We start from the raw sequence: 16505 nt of genomic DNA on the forward strand, positions 1-16505 counted from the left end.
CAGCAGGAGAAGGAACACCTCCCAGTAATCCGAATAGCGCACTCTGCTAATGTGTCTCTCTCAATTATCAAAACATAGTTAAGTAGGGGTTTGAAACCTGCAAGTGTGTGTGTTTGTATGAGGGGAGCTTGCGTGTGTGCAATTTTGTATGAAAGACATGTGCTTTTTGGCAATCAGGAGAACACACTACATGATGCACATTACCCTTTCCAAACACTGATGATGTCAGCAACCTATAAGTACAGCCGGAGAAGAGGAACTTACTAGTAATTCAAATAGTGTGCTTCGCTAATGCGTCTCTCTCACGTGTTGTGACATAGTTAGGTAGGGGGTATGAATCCTGCAAATGGCAAGTGTGTGTGGAAGAGGTAGTAGGGTGTGTGTAATTGCAAGAGTGAGAGAACAGATCCTTTTGACACCTACTACAATACACCATATGCTGCATATTCCCCCAGTAAACACAGGGGGTGCCACCACACTATCGGGGGGGTAGTAGGGTGTGTGTAATTGCAAGTGTGAGAGAACAGATCCTTTTGGCACCTACTACAATACACCATATGCTGCATATTCCCCCAGTAAACACAGGGGATGTCACCACACTATCATGGGGGGGTAGTAGGGTGTGTGTAATTGCAAATGTGAGAGAACAGATCCTTTTGGCACCTACTACAATACACCACATGCTGCATATTCCCCCAGTAAACACAGGGGATGCCACCACACTATCAGGGGGGGCGTAGTAGGGTGTGTGTAATTGCTAGTGTGAGAGAACAGATCCTTTTGGCACCTACTACAATACACCATATGCTGCATATTCCCCCAGTAAACACAACAGATGTCACCACACTATCGGGGGGGTAGTAGGGTGTGTGTAATTGCAAGTGTGAGAGAACAGATCCTTTTGGCACCTACTACAATACACCATATGCTGCATATTCCCCCAGTAAACACAGGGGATGTCACCACACTATCGGGGGGGTAGTAGGGTGTGTGTAATTGCAAGTGTGAGAGAACAGATCCTTTTGGCACCTACTACAATACACCATATGCTGCATATTCCCCCAGTAAACACAGGGGATGTCACCACACTATCATGGGGGGGTAGTAGGGTGTGTGTAATTGCAAGTGTGAGAGAACAGATCCTTTTGGCACCTACTACAATACACCATATGCTGCATATTCCCCCAGTAAACACAGTGGATGTCACCACACTATCAGGGGGTAGGGTGTGTGTAATTGCAAGTGTGAGAGAACAGATCCTTTTGGCACCTACTACAATACACCATATGCTGCATATTCCCCCAGTAAACACAGGGGATGTCACCCCACTATCAAGGGGGGTAGTAGGGTGTGTGTAATTGCAAGTGTGAGAGAACAGATCCTTTTGGCACCTACTACAATACACCATATGCTGCATATTCCCCCAGTAAACACAGGGGATGTCACCACACTATCAGTACAGCCAAACAGGGCTAATTGCCCAGTAATGCCAATAGTGCGCTCCGCTACTGGGTCTATTACCACTGTCAGAGCACAGATAGGTATGTTTTGGAAACCCACAACTGCCACGTGTGGTTGTGTCACACAATATGACCATGTGTGGGTTGTTGTTCATAACAATGCATGCCATTACCTAAACCAGCAATGGCAATGCACACATGATATATGTGTGTGACACATACACATATATACCTGTGACCTTCAGTAGTTACCATGTCTGAAATGTGCCTCAAGTGGATAAATGGTATTCGCAATGCATAACATTATGACTGTGTCTTACTGTGCAGGGGCGGCATGCGGTATGTGTATATACAGTGTGAGTTGTATATGGTATACTACCAACAGCAGGGGATACACATCTGGTCTGGGCCATATAGTCTACATGTAGTCGATGAACAGGTGCTGCATGTTCCCACCTGTTGTGGGATTGGTAACATGTTGTTCCACTGCAATTCAGTGACTACATGCTGGGAACCTTTGAGCTAGTGTGTTGTAGCTAGAGTAATGCTCACGCAAAATGTTTGGCTGGATGCAGTCCAGCCATATAAAGACATTTCTAGAGACTGTCATATTGCCAGTGTTGTTAGGGAGGACAGGTGGGTTTCCTGTGTATGGGAGAGTTGTGTGTGCCAGGCTATGAACCAGAAGGCAGTCCAACACACTGTTAGCTGCTCATGGATAGGCCCTGATGCTTTGTGCTGTGCCAACAACCTAGAGGTGTGTGTATCTGTGGTGCCTTGAGATATCACCCCCCTGTCCATGTGTGTTACATGTGTAGGGGACGACAGGCATGGTATGAGGTATAACCTGGCCGGGATGGGTTGCACCTGTGAGTCGTGAATCAGTAATCTGGTACTGCACAGATATTGCAGTTTACCATGCTGAGGACAGTGTCCAGTGCATGCATCTTGCGGTGTACACTGCTGGTGTTGTGTAGCATCACTGTTAGTGTCCTATCCCGTGTGATACCCGTGGAGGTGGCTATGTAATCCGTGTCCTGCAGCAAAAGGCACTATGTGTGTATCAAGGGGCTCCGCCAATATACAATGGCCCATGGGTGTCATGTGCAAGCTGCCCCTCGCAAATCATTGTGGCTTCCCTAGCATGTAAGCACACCTTGACAGCCATTGGATACCCTATGAATGACATTGGAGATTGAGCAGAATGTAGACATAGAACACCCTTCCTACATATTGTGGTAGCATACCTGGAGAGGGTATGATGGCAACCAAGGTCAGGCTCATACTGACCCGTGCCACATGCTGAGAGAACCCTACTATGTTCCCTATCATGTAGTCCAGGGAGGTATGTCTCAGGTCATCCATAGTGGCATGGACAATGACTGAGTCATATGTGTCCATGCCTCTGACTGACCTGTATGCATGTGTTTTGTGGTGGACCATAGTGCCCCACGGGCATATCACTGTGACCTTCACCATGTGCAGCCTGTTGAGCGGGACCCCACTGCAGCGGCCAAGAGAGGTACCTGACACATCTGTAGCAGGTGTGTTGTGTAGCCCTACAGGCTGTGAGTGTGTGGCACACGGGATGTGTGTGCCATGTGTGGCATGTGCTCTGTTCCGACTTAACGTATGCCTGTATGCCTGTATGCCAGCTGCGGAGGTGTGTGATGCTCAGGCAGGATGCTATTCTGAGTCTTCAAGTATGCCTCAGTGTGTTCTGATTGCTGTCAGTGCGGGTCTATGTCAGACTGGTATTGTAGTCACTGTAGTATGTCATGCCACCTGACAGGGTATGGCAGTACTGGGTTCAGAGTGCTCAGTCCCCAGATTGGCTATGTGGTGGCATCTCACACATGTGTTGTACATTCCTGGCCAGGGGAGAGGGTTGACGGCATACATGTGGCAGCTGTGACATTGCCACATGACTCACATAAACCACAACTGGACCATAGAGGTGATTCACAGGTTACCTTTGCACATGCTACCATAGTAGTGTGATTGCCATGGTGATTACCAACACATAGGGCCAATGGGGAACAACATACTGAAGGTGTGTATGTGTGGGTGTACTGCTACTGATTTCATAGCACTGGCATATATGACTGCACATGTGGATAAATGCCAGGTAAGTCATAAGAAATGTGTCACAGGCAACGTACATGCGAACAGGACAGACAGTGACGTTCTGTCATGTGGAAAATTGACATACTTATAGTACGCTATGCAGATGTCACTAGGAATCCACAGAAGCTCTGTAACTCTGCATTGCAGGTGGAAGCAGTGTTGCAGGGAACCCCAAGCAAACATGCATGCAAACAAAGCTACAGTAAGCAGGGCTGGAAGTAGTCCATTGAACAACAAAGAAGGGGTAACACTTCCAGTAGGTAACAGTGCAAATATGCAGGCACTATCAACATGTACCCAGGAATGCACAGCTCAGATGTCCACGGTATAACTGATATTATGTCATATTTAATTGTAATTTGTATTACATTGGTACTGCACACATATCAACATGTGCAAACATCCACATTGCATAGTCATTGTGGGCAACATGCCACCATTACTGTACATGTCCATCATTGTGTATCACTACTTGCATTAGCTTCTCCCCTGTGCTACCTATGTATGTGGCTATCTGTTGACATCCTTACCACCAGTATGCAATAATGTGCAGCTGTTACACTATGGTACTTACTATGGGTGTAGATAACAATTCAGGACAGTCATACAGTTACTGCATCAGGCATGCTGGGATATACACACAGTCATATCAGCACACTGTACTGTTACCAACATGATACTAGTAATGCACTTCTATGTAGTCACCCTGTGCATCAGCAACGTGTTTACCTGTTCCTGCACTGATGTTGGAGATTGCAGGAGGTGGCACAGTTTCATCATATTTACAGGGTGTGAATTAGGTATGCCTGAGTCTGCCACTGATACCACCAATTGACATGTGTGTGTATGTGTGTTGGTGAGGGACAGCAGTACAGGGTGGGGCACTGTTGGTGCAGTGTGTGCATGTATGTGGTGGCCCTAGGTGTTAACATTTTGCATGTGTGTATGCATGCACACAGTTCCACCTCATGGCTGCCATATACTGGAGTTTGTGGACAGCCACAGACTGCACCTGGCAGGTCATACAGATCAGTGTCTGTGGGCATGGACACGGTACCTGTGCCTGGCAGGGGTGCTACGGACCGTATCCAGTACTAAGCCAGACTGGGTACTGTCATCAGAAGCGGGAGTGTGTTGACTGGACACAGGTACCTGTTGGGACTGTCCAGAGCCACGTGCACATGGTCTCCTGGGGCGGTCTGATGACAGCACAGACCCAGCATTGCTGGGGCTGCTGCTGGCACTATGGGGGCATCTGCGGGCCTGTTGTCGTCCGCGCCGACTGCCAGCTGCTGCTGTTGCTGGCATACGGCCACGTCGATGCCACAACCATCCACCATTGCCCTGGCTCATGGACATGTGATTGTGGAACTGCTGTAATATGTCCCCACAACATCTGTCTATGACATTGATGAAATTACGGATAGCATCCGCGATGTCACGCATACTGTCAGTCATGGCTGTGCGACATGCTCTCAGTTCCCTCAGACCCTGTCTGGTGTACCTTTCCATACATGACTGTGCCTGCATGACAGCCCGAAACATAGCTGAGGTCGACAGACCTCTTTGGGCACGTCTGCCAGAGACAGTACACCCACGGATGCTCCCACGAGAACCCATGGCCAACTGTCTGTGTGGTACCATCTCAGAACCTTGCCCATGGCTGCTGTGTGGGGAAGCATGTGCCACAGATACTACATTACCCCGGTCAATGCCCACTGTATCCTGTCCATCACCTAGGGACAATGGTGACATAGGATGTACTGGCAGGATGACTGTGCGCAATGATGGGGTTGACAGCTGTGTACTGTCAATTGGCTGACCAATGACGGACCCTGACACACCTTCCTGTGCAATTACACAGATATCATCATTATCAGTACCTGTGGCACCAGATTCAGGTTCCCTGCTGCAGGACACCAGAGCAGCACTAGAACCTGTGGGAGGAAGACAGGAAACACAGTTTCCAATGTCTACACAATGTTACCAGTGATGCACTAATGCACACATGCACACGTGGACACATGTGCACATGCACACGTGGACACAGGCACACATGCACACATGCACACCCCGCAGTATACACACAGAGCACTACTGAGTTACACTATTATTACTAGCACTCTCAGGACTATTATAGGTATTGTTAAAACACACTCACCAGCATGGATGGGCTGCCTTGCTGTATCACCGGAGGGACCTGCAGAAATGAGGGGATTACTGTCAGTGGGCACAACTGTGCCATTGATACTGCGTATGATACAGTGCAGTAGTACACCAGTTGCCTTTCACATGTCAGCTGCTGATATTGGCCATATCACACCTGCACAATTACATACTATGTTGACAGCTACATACCACGGACACACCTTACACATGCATAAACTAACAGTGTACAGAATAGTCAAGTGTACATATGGCATATTACCTGCATGCTCCATGTCGTGTTGCTGTGTGGATCCAGCCTCCATCATAATGCAGGTATGTTGCTGTTGATGTTCCTGGGCTGGAGCCACAACACTTAGGAGTAGCCCCTCCAGTCTGGTGAGGGGGGGATGTGTGGCCACCCCACCTCCTGTGGCGACCTGTTGCCTGTGGATATCTGATGCACGCTGATGGACATTTCTGATTAAATCACTGCAGTGATGTCGTACCTGCTCATATGTCCTATTATGCGTGCCAATGTCATTTACCCTATGGACAAGGTCTTGCCACAGTGCAGCCCTCTCCTGCTGATTCTGGCTGGTGCAGGAAAACAGTAAGTCATAATCCCACACCAGGCTCTGGTGTATCTCTTCATCTTCTGCAGCAGAGTAGGCAGGATTTTGCTGATGCGCCATGTCCCTGAAAGAGAACACAAGCAGGATATCAGCAAACTATGTCAGCAATATATGGCACACATACTATACATGATATTCAACTGTAGTGATATACTACTACTCCCATATGTAGCGCGTGTGTGTCTCTTGGTGGATACACAAGTACATGGCCAGATATCAGTGCTCAGCCAACACCTGTGCAACAATACCTGCCACATTCCATACAACATAGTAGCAAGCCCCATCGGTCAGCACACTGAGACAGATCCAATGTACAACCTCACTCTGGGGGTACATACCAAGGTACTTTATGTGGAACGCCATCCACTAGTGTGATCTGGACACAAATTACTCGGCCTGGATATACATATACCACCACCACCACCACCAGCACAGTAGACTACTTTGATATATATGTGAATAGACAGATATTCACTTGTTAGGACTGACATGGTATCCATGCAGCCCACTGGGCCAGTGGTAGCCACAACCCACAATGCTGACCCCTTTGTGAATGCTTCCCATGGACATCACAAAGAATGCATGGAACATGCACACACATTTCTAACCCAGACCCTATGCACAAAGGTTAGGCATCCTGTCTGGTGGACCCCAGCCAAAGGCAGATTGTATAACGATAGAAGGAGGCTACTGCAGGACAGAGCAGATTCACATAAAGGGAAGGCATCTGTGGTCAGCACTGGTAATAAGCTACGGTCTCTCATAACAACATCCATGGCCAACTCTGAGAGGGAAATGGCCACGGACACTATAGATAACCACAAAGCCTTCTTCAGTTATGTTAGACATATGGACCAAAAGCCTCAGATATGCTCTGAGTTACTACACTCCTACTTAACATTCACTGAACACAAATATTGGCAACATTCTGGCAGACAGGTTCAGTGCAAGTATCCCCCCTCCCTCTCCCCCACACTTAGAAATGCTTATCACAGCTGAATGTAACCTCCCTATCATCTCAGATGTCCAGGTGAGGGCTGCCCTCAGCAAAGCAGAACACACAGCATCAATGTGACCTGATGGTATCCCTGGATGTGTGCTACGTGAACTCCAAGAGGAGATACAACCATATATAAGACTGATATTTAACCTTGGCCATGCTACGGGATATGTACCTGAACACTGGCATACAGCAACAGTGGTCCCACTCCACTAAGGAGGCACCTCTACTGACCCTGAGAACTACCGCCCCATAAGCTTAACTAGCCTGGTCTGCAAAGCTATGGAATGATTCATTATGGGATGCATATACAGCAATATTGGGTACCTGCAGACACTTGATCCCACCCAGTTTGCCTTTGTGATGGGCTGATCCTGCCTTTTGAATCTGGTTGACCTTTTCAAAACAGTCACTACAGCCATTGATGAGGGCAAAGCAGTCCATACAGCCTACCTGGACTTGCCTACGGCCTTCAACACAGTACTCCACTCAGGCATCATACACAAGCTCATCAGCATACATGTTACTACATATGTCACATGATGGGTTGCACACTGGTTGAACTACAGAATCCATAATGTCGATATTGCGGGAGCCATGTCAGACTCAAAACCAGTCACATGTGGTATCCCACAGGGCTCTGTCCTAGGACCCCTCTTGTATGGCATTTACTTCTCAGATGTGAAAGCAAACATGTGCGGGTTGTGGATGACAAAGTTCCCAGATGACTGCGAACTAAGTGCCATAGTCATTACACCAGCTGACACACACATCCTACAGACAGGCCTCACTGAAACGGACAACTGGTACCATAATCATGGCCTAACACTGAATTACATATAATGTATAGTCATCCACTTTGGGTGAAACTACGTGCACACAACTTATCACATGGACATACCTATAGATACAGACCAATGACACATATGGAGGGTTCACAGTATGTAGACTATTAACCTGTTACTTTACATTACCTATGTTTGTCGCAGCTGGTTGCATTACCTTTACTATAGCTTCCTGCTGCTGCTAGCCCAGTGATACTGACACCAATGACAGCTTCAACTTAGTTTGTCTTACGTGTGTTTTTGTTTGTGTTCTTATTTTCTTTTTTTTTTTTCTTTCTCTCTCTCTCTCTCTGTCTGCCTCCAGACGGTGCAATGAAAGTATTGCATGTGTGGAGTGGGAGTACAGGATGCATTTGTAGGTATCTGCATAAGTCCATGTGATGGCCTCTGCACCAATTGTAAGCCAGCATTTGCTAATTGCATGCAGCCAGTTGTGTACTGATTGCAGTTCTCACTGTGATTTCAGGACAGTGCTATAAAAGGGTATGTGTGATAGGCATTGCCCTTTCAGATTGTAAGGGCGGGGACCATGCTGGTATGATGTGGACACTGTTCTGTGAGTGTAAAGGTTAGTATCTCTCTCATGATTCAGGCTGTGTTGTAGATTCACATTTCTCCATTCATCTCTCCTGTTTCCAATACTAAGTGTGTATGTACACTGACATCTACAACTATATATATATATATATATATATATACATTTATATATGTATAATAACTGACATTATTACCTACTAGCTACCAACTGGCATGGCTGTTTCTGTTCACACACTACTATTATAGAAATCCACTAGATTTGACAGTAAGTATACATGACATGCTTTGTGTACTACACATCCTATATTCCCTTTACATTCATTCCTACTATTACATGATATATTTATTTTAGCACAATGTTCTTGTATAACAGCCATGGCTTAGTGGTAAGTCATGCAGACTACTGTTTCCTGGGTTCAGGACTGACAGTGGGATTTTATTTTGCTTTTGAACTGACTACAGGACCTGTCAATCAAAGTGACTAAGGCACTTTTAAGCAGTTGTAACCGGGTTAGCGCTGGTTTGCGCAGAGCTCATGCATGCGCACTGGCATTCAGCTCCACGCACACCCGCTTACAACTGCTTAAAAGTGCTTACTCTTGCACACACCCACGCTATTTTCTTTGAAAGAAATGAAAATGGGGAGACAGGAAAGTGGTGAAAAAGGGGTCACAAAGAGGGTAAGACAGTAGGGAAACAAGCTAGGGTTTTGCAGGAGGGATGTCGGTAAGGCCCATAGCTGCCCATTTCTTCATCAGCAACAGCTGTGCATATGTTTGTAATTTGGTGTGACATTTGAAACCTTCCACCCCTGAGAGAGGTGTCAGGACAACAATAATACTTGTTGTATAGCCAATTGTAATTGATAGTTTCCATGTCCAGCAGACATGTGTGCAGAATGGGCAGCTTTGTATGGTGCGTAATTTTTTTGTGGGTACAGAGTGCCCTTTTTTTTTTTTTTTTCAGGTGAGAGTGGTATGTCAGGTAAAGGAAGTCGATATAGCTGGGGAGGTAGGTTGGGTAGGTCAACAGGCAAGACAAACAAGATGCATACAGGGTATGACACGTGGGGGGGGTTACACAATTGACGGGGATGGATGTTTGGATATCCAGAGCCCATGACCCCACAGATGGCAACATTGGAACTGATATCCCCACCCATGGGCAGTTGCCACTGTTCCTTCACTGCCCAGAATGGGGCTGTGCTGGGGGCTGTGTAGGCCGGGCAACAGGCATGCCCGTACGTTGTGCCACCTGTGCCTCAAGCTGGCGTAGGGGCCCAAGAACAGAGTCCTGGATCTCCCTACACACCACAGTCCGGACGCTACGGAGGGTGAGTGGTGGTTCTCCTCCGACCACACTTGCAGAGGGGGGATGAGCTCCATCCCCTGCAGCGCTTCCACCCGCAGGTGGTACAGGGCCACCGGAGGAGGGTCCGGACTGGGCACTAGTGCCAGGTGCACTCGCCAGCTGAGGTGGGAGTGGTGGGTCCACTGGAACCCACCTTCCCTGTCGTCCTATGTTTTGCATTATGTCATGACAGTTTGGGTTAGTAACATACAATACCATTCGCAATTAGTTGTAACAACATGCATTAGTATTCCCATTAACTAAACACCCAGATATTCACACCATTGAACAGCGAGCATAACACATGCATAATTTGAACAGCAATACAGAGTCCAACAACATGCAGGGTGGATTGATGGCAACAGGCCATCAGGTTTGGATGTATGAACAGCGAAGATGCATCAACGTACATGCAAATATGTATGACCCAACAGGACAAATGTCCAGGGGTGTTAATTGTGATTGCACATACCAATTTCACGTGGAATGGATTATATGTGGTTATAGGGTGGGGTGAAGAAAATATAATTAACACCTTCAAATACCAATACATATGCTGTACATTTCTAATAGCTGCAGATATATACACACTACTGTTCTAACTACAGTTCCCTATATGATAACTACTTCAAGTTGGTGATAGGACTGTTACTGCTACATCAATATACATTTTATTGTTATTCATACACGTTCATATCTGGCTTTTTTCAGCTACATCATCCTGCTACATTTGCTTTATATAGCTATAGACAACTGTGGATGTTTGGTATTTCAGACAATCCTACTATCTGCATATTGCAGACTGAGAGCAACATATCCAGATTTTGGGATACACATTCCAGCTGCAGCAACACTTTGAACACATTTCACAGTTTGGTTCTGCTTGTCACATTCATTTCATTCTGTACTGACTGCAGTATACTTTATTCAGGGGTTATTACTACTTTATTGGTGGATTCATAACTCTTTCTCACACTCTCTCACTTGTTTTCATTTTACTATTCAGGATGGTACTTACTTCTAGGCTTTATTGACATGTTTTACCTGTAGTTATTACAATCCTTTCCAGCAGTCTCACTTCTGTCATGTTTCAGTATTTCAACAGGGATATATTTCACACGTGATTTGCTCATCTTCTGCAGCTGTACTTTTCAGCCTGCTGCAGGTTGTGTACTATTATATTACAGGTGGGGCATCTTTATTTCAGACTTTATTTCAGACATTTTCATTTTTCTGTTTGGATTACAGACTGCAACACACTTTTGTAATCAAGCAATACTTGCAAACACTCTTACACTGTTACTTGCACATTTTATTACTTAGTGACTACACTGCACTCTTTTGCTAACTGTCATACTTTTATATTTCTTTACAGTTACTGGGAGAGGATTACTGACCTGCCTGGTGGTGCAACTGCACCAGCCCATCGCCATAGGCTCTGCTGTTCGCAGAACAGACACCTGCAGCTGTAATATAAATGAAGTAATATTGTAATACACATCTCCATAATATCAGCTAGTTTAATTTATTACATACATAATTAAATGTAACTTACTCAGTAGTGGGGTGTTGGGCATTTGCCGGGCCTCCTGGATCCAAAGGTTCAATTGGTCCTGCTTACGTCTCTTCAGGTCCACATGGTGGTGACGGACCTGCTTACCAGTCCTTGGAATCCCTGTGGCACTGGTGAGATCATAAGCCAACCGGTCCCACGCCTCAGCCCTATATGCTCCCCACAGGACCTGGCCCTGCATGAGTTGGGCCTCATGATTGTGGACTAGGAGCCAGACCATATATCTGGACTCCTCAACGCTCCACCTCTGTGCTCAAAAGCAACTACCCTCACCTACTCCTGACATTCTGGCTGCAAGTTAGTTCTACAATCGTTTATGCTGTGTATTCCAGCCTATGGGGCTTATATATGCCGTTTTTCCAGCACTTATCTGTGATTGGCCATTTTGGAATTGTATCAGCTTCACAAAACCTGCTTTGTCATGCTCCACTTTCTATTCATTCCTATATATTTGCTATTACTGCATTTCTAAGTACAGCTGTCATGGCTTAGTGGTTCAGTACCTTGACTATGGTGCATGGTATCCTGGGTTCGAACCTGGCCACTGCTTTTTATATTTTATGACTGTCTAGACAGGCTAGGGGTGTGTCTGTGTAAAGGCAGTTTTGTTACAGCTTGCTCAACGTTGCCCGTCGGTTAGCTCGTTGGTGCAGTGCGCAGCTCCGCACATATGGGTTACGGTGGTTTACGCTTCATTGGCTGTCAGCATGCATATTATGCTCAGCTCAGCTAGGGGCACACAGTTTCAGCGTGTTAAACCACTGCTCACCTTCGGGCACTCATTTTACATCTGTTAAACCACTGATCACCCACGGGCAGATGCACTCACCTTGTTTAACTGTAGCACAGCTCTAGGCACATCTGGCATTTTTTATTATTTTGTTATCTCACATTTCTTCAAAATAAATGGCCTATGTCATTACATTTTACATAAAATATAATTTTATATGTGTACATATATGTCAGGGACTTGTTTCGTGCTTATTTCACTAAAAATAAAAATTGTTTTTGTGGGGGCTCGAACCATGACTGATTGTTCTTCAGGCAATGTCTCTACTGCTTTGCTATTGCTTTTTGGCTTACTTTGCATAGTTAGTTCTTATATGCTTTTCCACTTACTGCTAACTGTGGCTGAGCTTCGGGCACGCCCGCGCAAACGAGCGCACTCACGGGCAAACATCTTTACAGTTAAAAAAAATATATAACATGTTCATTTATATACTTTTATGTTCATAGTCTGTGGGGGCATGTGTTGTGTTGTGTTTATTCACATTTCCATGTACTCTGCCGTGGGTGTTTACTTTGGGCACTTTTACTCTTCTGGGGGCGTGTCCGCTTGCAGGGCTCGGCCTACGGACACGCCCCCTACTGTCTTCCACGGACTGTGTTAGCCTTAGGTGTGATTCAGCATGCCCTCATGCATATGCATGACATGCTGACGTCACACCGTTCAACTACAGCCTCCGTGTAAGCCTTGTATCTCTTACACGGAGGCTTTGTGAATCCTGCCCTTAGTTAAAATACCTAAAGAAATATAATAATATCATAATTCTAGTGCTTCAATAGTCTGGCTTTTAAAAAAGGTTTTAAGGAACTATTTCCACTGAAGCCAGGATATTTCTCAGCATTCAACTTAAGAATCCAATTTTTGTTCTATGCTTTCTGTAGTTTTTTCTAAGTCACCTCCCCGTATATTTGAGAGGACATGTTGAATAACAAAAAACTTAAAAGTATGAGACGAATCAGTTTTTCTAACATGATTTGCCAGTGCACTTGTCTCTTTACAATTATTTATGTCTCTAACATGCTCAAGGATCCTGTCTTTCAGGACCCTATTAGTTTTCCTAGACAATATACAAAACATTTTTGACAGAAACAAAAATACACAACGTTAGCAGTCCTACAATCAGCAAAGCTATAACTAGTTATAGTAAATTTATGTAGAGGATGAATAAATGTCTTGTTGCTATGAATATATTTACATGCAGTACAATGTCTGCATGGAAAAGTACCAACACGTGTAGAAAAATCAAATCTATTAGGTTCTGTTTTATAACATAAATGTTGTTTTAAAGACTTGTTATTCCTGAAAGAAAATAATGGAGTTTCACTGATTATATTAGTCAACTCTGGTACTTCTTGAAGTAAATGCCAATTTCTCTTTATAATTTTCGTATATTCATTAACATTGCTAGAATATTGAAAAACTGCTCGAAAATTATTAGTTATCACCACAAACCAGAAAAGGATAATAAATAAATAAAATACGACCAGCCACAGATACCACAATGGATTTATTATTCCAAACACAAATTTCTCTTTTTCTGACTTCTCAGCTAAAAAAGCCTTCAATGAGTAAAGAAAGCATCTTAAAAAACTTACTTAAATACTAAAAAAATATAAAACAATTAAACAATTAAATCAACAGCCTCCAGTTTAGCTCTTCATTTAACCCACATGGGTAGAGAGTGTTGAACTTAAGAATATATACTGCTTCCTTAAACTGAAGCAGTTTTTTAAGATTATTATTATCATAAAGTGACACATTTATTTTCTCTAAAATAATACCCTGTAACTCTTCATTGTTACCATTGTGAAACTCTTGAAAATGTGCTGCAATAGAACGTTCTAGTTTCTGATTATAAATGTCTCTTGCATGCTCCAATATTCTTATTTTAAAAGCCCTCTTTGTTTCTCCAATATAAAATAAATTACAAGGGCACTTAAGAGCATACACCACACCCACAGTATCACAAGAAAAATTATTCCAAGTTTGAAATGAAATATTATTAATAGTAGAAAAACTTTTAACTATAAATTTACATGCTTTACACTTATTACAACAGGTAGTCCCTGTCGAATGAAAATTGCGTAATACATTAGTAAATGGCAAACAAAATCTGCCTTTAACTAAAAAATTATGAACATATCTCCCCCGTCTGTAAGAAATACCCAAATTAGCATTCAACCAGGGAGCAACATTTTTTAACGAGCATAAATATTTCCAATAATATTTTACCTGCTCTATAACTACATCACTAAAACATCCAAAAGTAGTCACAAAATAAATCATGTCTTTGTAATTTCTATTTCCAGAAATCAAAGGGGCTATAGAGTATCTGTCATTATAATAATGCCCTATAGTTGAAACATTACAGAATTTATTCCAACTCTTTTCCAATAGGCTATGGTCATAGCCTCTACTACAAAACATGTCTACAGTTGTTCTAATTTCCCATCTAAAATCACCAATGTTGTTACATAATCTAGCAATCCTAAGCATCTTCCCAAATGGGAGTGCTGCAATGGTGTGTGGAGGATGACAACTATCACCATGTACATACTGTGTACCACAATTACATTTTCTATAAACAGAAGTGGATAGTTTAGTACCATGTTTAATACTAACCACCACATCCAAAAAAGGAATACATGTGCCTAGCTTAAGGCCAACAAATTGTAAACCAAATCTATTATTGTGCAACATGTCAACAAAATAGGATACCATTTCTGAACCACCTTCACATATAAAAATTAAATCAATATATCGAAAATACTTAATAACATGGTCATGAAAAAAATGATTTCTGTAAATATATTCATTCTCAAAGAGGCCCATACATAAATTGGCATACATGGGGGCAAAAGCAGCCCCCATAGCTGTTTCTTTTTTTGGCCTGTAAAGGTCATTATTGAATTCAAAAAAATTATGGGTCAGACAAAAATAAACCAAGTCATCTATATATTCTGTTACAGGTGAACTACCTAAGAAAAATCTCAAGGCTTCCAGGCCAAAACTATGGCTAAGATTTGTATAGAGACTTTTAACATCAATTCTAAAAAAATACATATTATTATTCCATTTAGTATCACTTATTTTTGCCAAAAAATCAAATACATCACACGAATATAAAATGGCAAAGTGTAGACCACAGGTGCTAGATAGCCATGTAAAAATGAACCCAGCTTGTGAGTGAAATACTCACAGCCTGAAACTATCGGTCTCCCTGGAGGCTTCATTACATTTTTGTGTATTTTAGGGAGACAATAAAAATGGGCCATTTTGCATCCCTCTATTTTAAACTTCTTTTTTATGTCTTCATCAGAAAAATATCCAAGCCTATGGCTTTTATGTAATAACTCATTATATTCAACTAAAGTCTGTTGATAGATACATCAATTTTATCATATGTCTCCACATCCTCTAAATGTTCCATACAAATATCTAAATAATGTGCATAGTGCATAATAACCAATTTGTTTCCCTTATCCGAGGGTTTGAAGACAATCTCCCTCTTTTTACTGAGATTCTGAAGAGCTTTCCATTCCATAGCAGTCAAATTACAATTAACTAAATGTCTATTCTTATTAAAATCAGAAAGTGCAACCTCTATCCCATAGTTAAGCATGTTGGATCATTGGGTTACCTCTTCATTCAATAAAGGCGGTAAAAAAATCACTATTTATACCAACATTATGGGCAGGATTCAGGAAGGCTTACACGGAGTTCAAGAGTAGTGTAAGCCTCCATGTAAGCCTCCTGATTCAGGAACAGCCCAAACCTCCGTGTAAGAGACAGCTAACATGTCTCTTACACGGACTGGGCGTGGAAATGCTCAATACCTCATTTGCAGCTAAAAGATATGCAAATGAGGTATTTGAGCGATCCAAGAAGCCCAAACCAGTCCGTGTAATGGACGTGTTAGCTGCAGAAATGTACTCAGCTGACAACTGAGTACATTTCTGCAATGAAAACGGAGCTATGTCAGCTCCAAATAAAGGGTGCATATGTTTCATTAAGCATGCCAATGGCCAAATATGTGGCCATTGGCA

This window comes from Protopterus annectens, chromosome 4.part1, assembly GCF_019279795.1.
Source record: "Protopterus annectens isolate FY-2018-M chromosome 4.part1, PAN1.0, whole genome shotgun sequence".
Taxonomy (NCBI): domain Eukaryota; kingdom Metazoa; phylum Chordata; order Ceratodontiformes; family Protopteridae; genus Protopterus; species Protopterus annectens.